The 7,657-nt window shown below is 37.6% G+C and overlaps 1 pseudogene; it reads right to left on the bottom strand.

The window, feature by feature from the left end:
* Positions 1 to 4,633: 4,633 nt before the first annotated feature.
* LOC102498616 (olfactory receptor 5D13-like) lies at positions 4,634 to 5,563 on the bottom strand (annotated as a pseudogene).
* Positions 5,564 to 7,657: the final 2,094 nt, after the last annotated feature.

Genomic DNA, 7,657 nt, shown 5'->3' with positions numbered 1-7,657 from the left:
GACTCACATGTCTTTTTAATGTTTAATTTTTTCTAAAGGTAATTATATTAGTTTTCTATAGTTAGTGCAATACATTGTAATACATTACTGGTTTAAATAAGAACAAATGTATTATCTTATAGTTCTGAAGTCCAAAATAAATATATCTATTTTTGTCCCTTGAACTTTAAATTGCAGCACAATTTCAGCTGCCCTCAAAATGAATCCTAAAAGGTTAAATCAAGATGTCTGCAGGGCTGGTTCTTTCTGAAGGATCCAGGGCAGAGTTTCTTTCTTGACTCTTCCCACATCTGGTGACAGTGTTCCCTGACTTATGGAAACATCACTCCCATCTCTGTTTCCAGTGCTCTACTGCCTTTTCCCTTCCCTTTACCTCTCTATTTTAAGAATACTTGTAATTATATCCTATTGGATAATTTTCCCATCTCAAAATCTTTAAGTTGATAACATAAAATTGTATCTTGGATATAAGTTAACATTCACTAATCCAAGGATTAGGATCTAGACATCTTTGGGAGTTATAATTCATCCTTCCATAGTAATCGTTAACTTTTTCCCCATTATCTTTTATATGATGCTAACAGATATAGATAGGCAAGTAACTATAGAATATTTAGCTAAAATTAATACTTAAAACTGTACAAAGGAATTTTTCCATGCTATAGTAATCAGCAGCAGAAGCATGCAGTAAATAAACACTGATCATTGGTTGTAGTATCCTTGTGCTTTTCACTCTTTAGGTCTAAGACAGGAAATATATTTATTTATTTATTTTTATTTTTATTTTGTTTTGGAGAGATTTTTGTTATAGGGCGCGCGTGCTTGCCAGACAGACAGAGAGAGACATAGAGACAGAAAGCAAGAAATCACCCCCTAAGGGGATGGTCACGCCATAATCCCTTCTCCTCCGTTCTCCTCTCAGGATCTTGGGCACGCATGCATACGCACCTGGCGTGAGTTTTAAGCTACCGGGTCTGGGACGCGAACCGTGGTCGACTATGTGGGAGTCCAGCGACATAGCCATTACACTCACTGCTGGTTCCCAGGAAATATATTTATTGAAGAGACACTGCCAGAAGTCCTATCTAGGTAATTTGAATATTATCTTAAATATTATTAATTTAATCTGAAATTTTAGCATTCTTTTTTTGTTATTTACCTAAATAAATATTCTTTATTTACCTAGTAAATATGTCAAATATGTTTTCTAGGCACTTTTTGAGGTATTGTAGATGATACAAGTATAAGTAGGTAAATATCTCTCCTCTTGGAGTTCATATTTTATTGAGAGAAACAAATAACAAGCAAATTATAAAAGAAATTAAAAATATCATCTAATATCTAGAAAAAACAGCAATCAAATTGGGGGGTAAGGAGAGACTATCACACTGTATTAAGCTCTCTGGTTCTATGGTTATGGTAGTGGTTTATCCCCCAAAGACTCATGTGCTGGGCCAGCCAAGTGGCATGAGGTTAAGGCAGATGGATCCCATATAGCTGGTTGTTTGATTTGAGTTCCTCACCAGTGACTTGAAAAACAGGCTGGAAGTATATGCATGAGTGCCCCAAATACCTAGAGGAAGGAGAAAAAGGAATTGCAGCATGATCACACCCCACTTCCTCCTCCCCAGTGAGGAGTTCTTTCTCACTTTCTCTCTCTCTCTCTCACCAGTGAGTGTGGGAAAATAAAAATAAAATAAAAAAAAAAAGCCTCATGTCCTGAAAGCTTGGTCCCATGTATTATGGGAGATTGGGTCTAATGGTTGGTATTTGGATCATGAAAGCATCCTCATGAGTAGATTAACACTACCTTGTGGGAGGAAGGGGGTTTTTGTTCTCTAAAGAAGGAGTTATTTCCCGTAAGAGCAAGTTATTATGAAAGCAAGATGGTACAAACTATAATTAGCAAGAGATATACTAAGATAATATTTTGATTTTTTTCCCTAACTCAGCCCATCATCACTTTAAGCTAAACATCTGAATAATAAAGTTAAAAACCATTTTCATCAAAACATTTGAGGAAACCAGCAGTTAGCGTAATGGTTATGTCACTGGACTCCCACGTAGTCGACCGTGGTTCACATCCCGGACCCGGTGGCTTAAAACTCACGCCGGGCATGTGTGCATGAGTGCCCAAGATCCCAATAGGAGAATGGAGGAGAAGGGATTGTGGTGTGACCATCCCCCCCTGGGGGTTGATTTCTCGCTTTCTGTCTCTGTGTCTCTCTGTCTGTCTGTTGAGTGCATGTGCCCTATAGCAAAAACCTCTCAAAAAAAAAAATCGAAACCATGCCATAGTTGTCTGGTGGACAAAATTATTTTATGATCATAAAATGTATAATCAAGTAAAGATTAACTTTAAAATGTAAAAAAAAAGAACTATGCAAATATTTCTGAATATTTTATTATGATATCCACTGTGTTATTAAATAGAGTTTACAGAATAAAGTTTAGCACAACAGTTAGTGAGATTCATAAGATTAATAACTGAGTTTTTCATTTTGTGTTCCCTTGACAATCTTTTAGACACTTCACATGTCAACATTTTCACTTGTTATTATCAGTCATCATGTTTAACATTACTTCTTATACTGTAAGAAAAATGCAAGAGGCTCTTGAGTAGAAAGGAATGCAGAACTTGGTGGAATCTTAGAGGCTACCAGCCTCTCATTATTAATTCATTAATTCATATTAATTCATTCATAAGCACAGTCCTACTCACTTATGGCTTTTCAAATTTCCTTTGTAACCCTGACATTCTCATTGCTAAAATATACTTATAGACCATCTTTTAAAATCACTTACAGTGCCCCAACTACCAGTGTGGTTGTATATAGAGACAGGGCCTACAGGGAGGTAATAAAGGTGGCTATAAGACCACAGCAGACATCAAAGCTGATGGCACCAATCTGGGACTGTGAGAAAATACATTTCTGTCTTTTCATATTTTGTGACCAGTGGATGGCATGGTCATTAAGGCAGCTGAATCTCACATGGTCAACCATGCAGTAGTAGTCTTTGTCATGGCAGGTTGAAAAAGACACCAGAGGCTATGTTATACATGCCCAAAATCCCAAAAGCAGAAATGGAGAAGGGATTACAGTGTGACCATCCTATACTGAAGAAGGGCATGATTTCTCAACTTGTCCCTCACTCTTTCATAAATGCATGGGTCCTCTAGCAAATAAAAAAAAAATTGTCTTGCCAATACATGTCATGATGTTTTTTCTATATTTTTATTTATTATTATTATTATTATCATCATTGTGTATCATTGTAGCATACCAAATGCATTTTCCCATCATGAGTACTCTGTATATTGGTTCAGTCAAAAATATGGCCATACATATTGTCATCAAGGTAACTTTCCATTTTTATGTCCCTTAAATATTTCATTTCTTTCTTTTTCATCTAGATTCCCTCCCTATCACCCTTCTCCATTTCTCACCAATAATTAGAGTGAATTGACAATCCTTATAGTGGGAGAATATAGTTGTAACTACACCTCAGATAAGGGAATAAAATCAAGGGGCTGAGTCCCATGTTTCCTCCCACTCAAGGCCCTAGGAGAGAATACTTCCTTGCCTCTTCAACATACCAGAGATTCCTTATCACCACTGGTCTGTGAGAGCAAAACACCAATCTGCTTTTATATTCACATGGCTTGGTCCCTGTGTCTTTGCTGTCTTTTACTGTCTCTTAAAAGAACACTGTCACTATATAGAGAGCACACGCCAAACCACTGTGATCCTATCTCATTCCAACCCTTGCTTTTATTACATTTTCAAAGATCTTATTTCTAAATGAGGCCACTTCTGAGGTCCCAGGTAGATATAAATGTTTTATAGGGGACACTAGTCAACCCATAGCCCTGGCATTATTTCACATATGATTCACAGATATTTGGCTGAACACAAGTGAATAGAAATCAAATGATCAAATAACGGGGTTCTTCCAATAGATTTAAAAATTATTCTGTGAAGGGAACCAGCAGTTAGCGTAATGGCTATGTCGCTGGACTCCCACGTAGTCGACCGCGGTTCACGTCCCGGACCCAGTGGCTTAAAACTCACGCCGGGCGCGTGTGCGTGCGTGCCCAAGATCCCGAGAGGAGAATGGAGGAGAAGGGATTGCGGCGTGACCATCCCCCCTGGGGAGTGATTTCTCACTTTCTGTCTCTATGTCTCTCTCTGTCTGTCTGGCGAGTGCACGCGCCCTACAGTGAAAATCTCTCCCAAAAAAAAAATTATTCTGTGAATTGACTAAATATTTTGAATCATCATGTCTACTAGAAGCAGTGAATCTTAATATAATAAATCCAATTCCCTATAGGAATATCAATCTTCAACAAAATTTTGTTTGGTGATTCATTAACTTTCTTTTTTTTTTTTTTTTTGGAGAGATTTTTGCTATAGGGCGCGTGCACTCGCCAGACAGACAGAGAGAGACATAGAGACAGAAAGCGAGAAATCACCCCCCAGAGGGGATGGTCACGCCGCAATCCCTTCTCCTCCATTCTCCTCTCAGGATCTTGGGCACGCACGCACACGCGCCCAGTGTGAGTTCTAAGCCACCGGGTCCGGGACGTGAACCGCAGTCGACTATGTGGGAGTCCAGCGACATAGCCATTACGCTAACTTCTGGTTCCCTGATTCATTAACTTTCTGACACTCTTCTTCACATCTTTGTTTCTAAGGCTATAAATCAAAGGGTTCCGCATGGGAATGACCATTGTTCAAAATAAAGAGCCTACTTTGATTATAAGTCGTGAGTTTGGGGAGTGTGGTACACAATAAAGGAACAAGACCCATGGAAAATGGTAGGTGGTTAGGTGGGAGGCACAGGTAGAAAAAGCTTTTTGGCGCCCACCAGAAGAAGACATTTTTATGACCATGACAAAGATGATTATATAAGTAGTGAGGATGATGACCAGACTGCTCATTCCATTAAATATGGCTGTGACAAAACGAAGCATTTGACAAATGTAAGAGTCAGAGCTGGAGACAGAAATATTGACAGAGTGCTCACAGACAAAATTGTTGATGATGTAAGATCCAAGAAGGATAATGCCATTAGAAAATAGGTGAACATCAGGGAAGAAACTATACCCCATGTGTAAGGTCCAGCTACTAGTAATGCACAGAGGTTTGGGGACATGACAACTGTGTAGAGCACAGGGTAACAAACAGCTATGAATTGCTCATAGGCCATCACTGTCAACATGAATGTTTTTGCTACTGTGAATATACAAGGCAAGAAGCATTGCATGATACATCCTGTAAAGGAAATGGTTCTGTCTTCCACAATCAGGTTCTCCAACAGTTTGGGTGTCACTACTGTAGAGAAACAGAAATCAACAAAGGATAAGTGGCTGAAAAAAAGGTACATGGGGTGTGGAGTTGGGGGTTTATCCTCATGATAATGATCATGCCCAACTTCCCCAGCACTGTGACCGTGTAGATGGTCAGGAAGACCAGGAACAAGGGCACCTGGAGGTCTGGATATTTTGAGAAGCCCAAGAGGATGAACGTGGCTCAGAACTCTGATTTCCTTCAGCTAACATTGGCACTGTTATTAGAGAAAATCTGAAATAAAGATAATAAAACAAATAATTATAATGATCTACAAAATTTATATCCTATTTGCCATTTATTAAGCATGCTGGGACATTAAAGTATATTAATTTGAATCTCTAAATAACACAATGAATTATAAAATAAGTTGCCCAATATTTTTTATATAAGGAAACTGAGATGAATACAAATTTTAAGAAACTAGTTTGTGGTTTGACAGTATGTTAGAGTTGAGCTAGATTTTTAAGTTGGTTCTAGGTAACAATTTGAATGAAGCAGTTAATTTTAGATTAAATCAGGAAATTCATCTAAAGTATGGTAGAAAAACGTGATTTTTATGGTTCCATTGTATTGAATATCTGTGATTTTTAAGAACATTAAAATAATAATAAATAATAATGAATACAAATTTAGTTCTAAAAATTATAAAAAGAGTATCAGGATAGGTAAAGCATTACAATCCGAGGATCATAGCAAAGGCAGCTTTTAGGAGTCAGCACAATAATTTCTGAAAATTGAACATGTAGGTTGAATATCCTGTATCTCAGGAGTGTCCAACTCCCAGACCACAGACTAGTCTGTGGCCTTTTGTGGACCTCCCTTCCCCAACCCCTGCACCTCACCACATAGTTGATGGGGCATAGGAGAGTTGAGAAAGGGATAGGCACGGAGGTCTCTATATTTGCAGCTGTTCCCTATTTCTGGCTTTGCTGCCTGGCTCCTCAGCAGTGGTGGTATTGGGTTATCATGATAGCGTGAGACCTATTATTGTGCAATTGTTTCATTGTGTATTGTAATACCATAGTGGTGGAAATAGGAAGCATGGTGAATGTGGTATGCTTGAATCATCCTGGTACCAACTCACCCCCATCCATCCATGGAAGGATTACATTCCATGAGGCCAGTGCTTGTACCCAAAAGGGTGGGGATAACTGTCTTATCTGAAATGACCAGGACCAGAAGTGTTTACAATTTTGGATTTTCAACTAAGCATGTTCATTGTGCATATTTGGATGTTGAAGGAATTATAGCTTTTATATCTTCTAGCTTTCTTTTAATTCCATCCTTATTTGTAATCACTGCCTTTGTGCAGTATTCTGGTAAAATGCCAAAGTTGAATCTTGAACAAGCTGGAGAACATGGTAATAACCAAATTTACAAAATCACCTTCAAGATTTCTGTATATAGTATTATTGTGAAAGGGTTTTGATTAAAACTACCTATGTAATTACCTTGTTTTGTGTAATGCAATCTTTGATATGTTTGTGAATGTTATTTTGAGACAGCAGAAACATCTTGAACACATGAGCATTTCATAAAACAAAAATCTAATCATTTAAAAATGACTTGAAAATAAATTTAGCCAATAACATGACATATAAATCAGAAAGTACAATAAAAAACTACCATTAAGTGGTATAAACAAAGACACAATTTTAGTTTTGTCTGACCAGCTCCAGGTTAAATGTAACTATTTTTTCCTTTGCAGTTTAATACTATTTGTAAACCTTTCCTCTTCCATGAGGAAAAGGGACTGAGAAGGACAGTGACACATAGCTCATGAGAGACCAGTATAATTTTAAAAAGAAAGAAAGAAAAGAGAAATGTGAGTTTAGGAAACAGATATATTTTAATTCTAGGCTTTGGCATGCATAACATTTCTAAACTAATTGATTTTTTTCAATTTCTTTATCAGTAATATGAAAATAATGATAGACTAGTAATTATTTCATAGACACATCAGTATGAAATTAAGAAATGATGTTAATGCACTTAGCCCCAATTCTGACAATGGTGAATTCCAAAAAATGTACTCTCCCAACCCTTACCCATTTTAATTTTCAATTCTGTAACTATTTAGTATTATTTTACAACTCTTAATCATTTTTATTTTTGAGAGTTTTTTTTGTTTTAGGGCAAGGGCGCTTGCCAGAAAGACAGAGAGAGACAGACAGAAAGCAAGAAATCGCCACCCAGGGAAGATGGCCACGCCACAAACCCTTCTCCTCCATTCTCCTCTCGGGATCTTGGGCACGCACGCACATGCACCCAGTGTAAGATGAAAGTCCAGGACTCAAACTATG

Source organism: Tupaia chinensis, unplaced genomic scaffold (genome assembly GCF_000334495.1).
Source record: "Tupaia chinensis unplaced genomic scaffold, TupChi_1.0 Scaffold000293_1, whole genome shotgun sequence".
NCBI classification, from domain to species: domain Eukaryota; kingdom Metazoa; phylum Chordata; class Mammalia; order Scandentia; family Tupaiidae; genus Tupaia; species Tupaia belangeri.
Note: the sequence above shows the minus strand (reverse complement) of the source record. Positions and strands in the feature narration are given on the sequence as shown.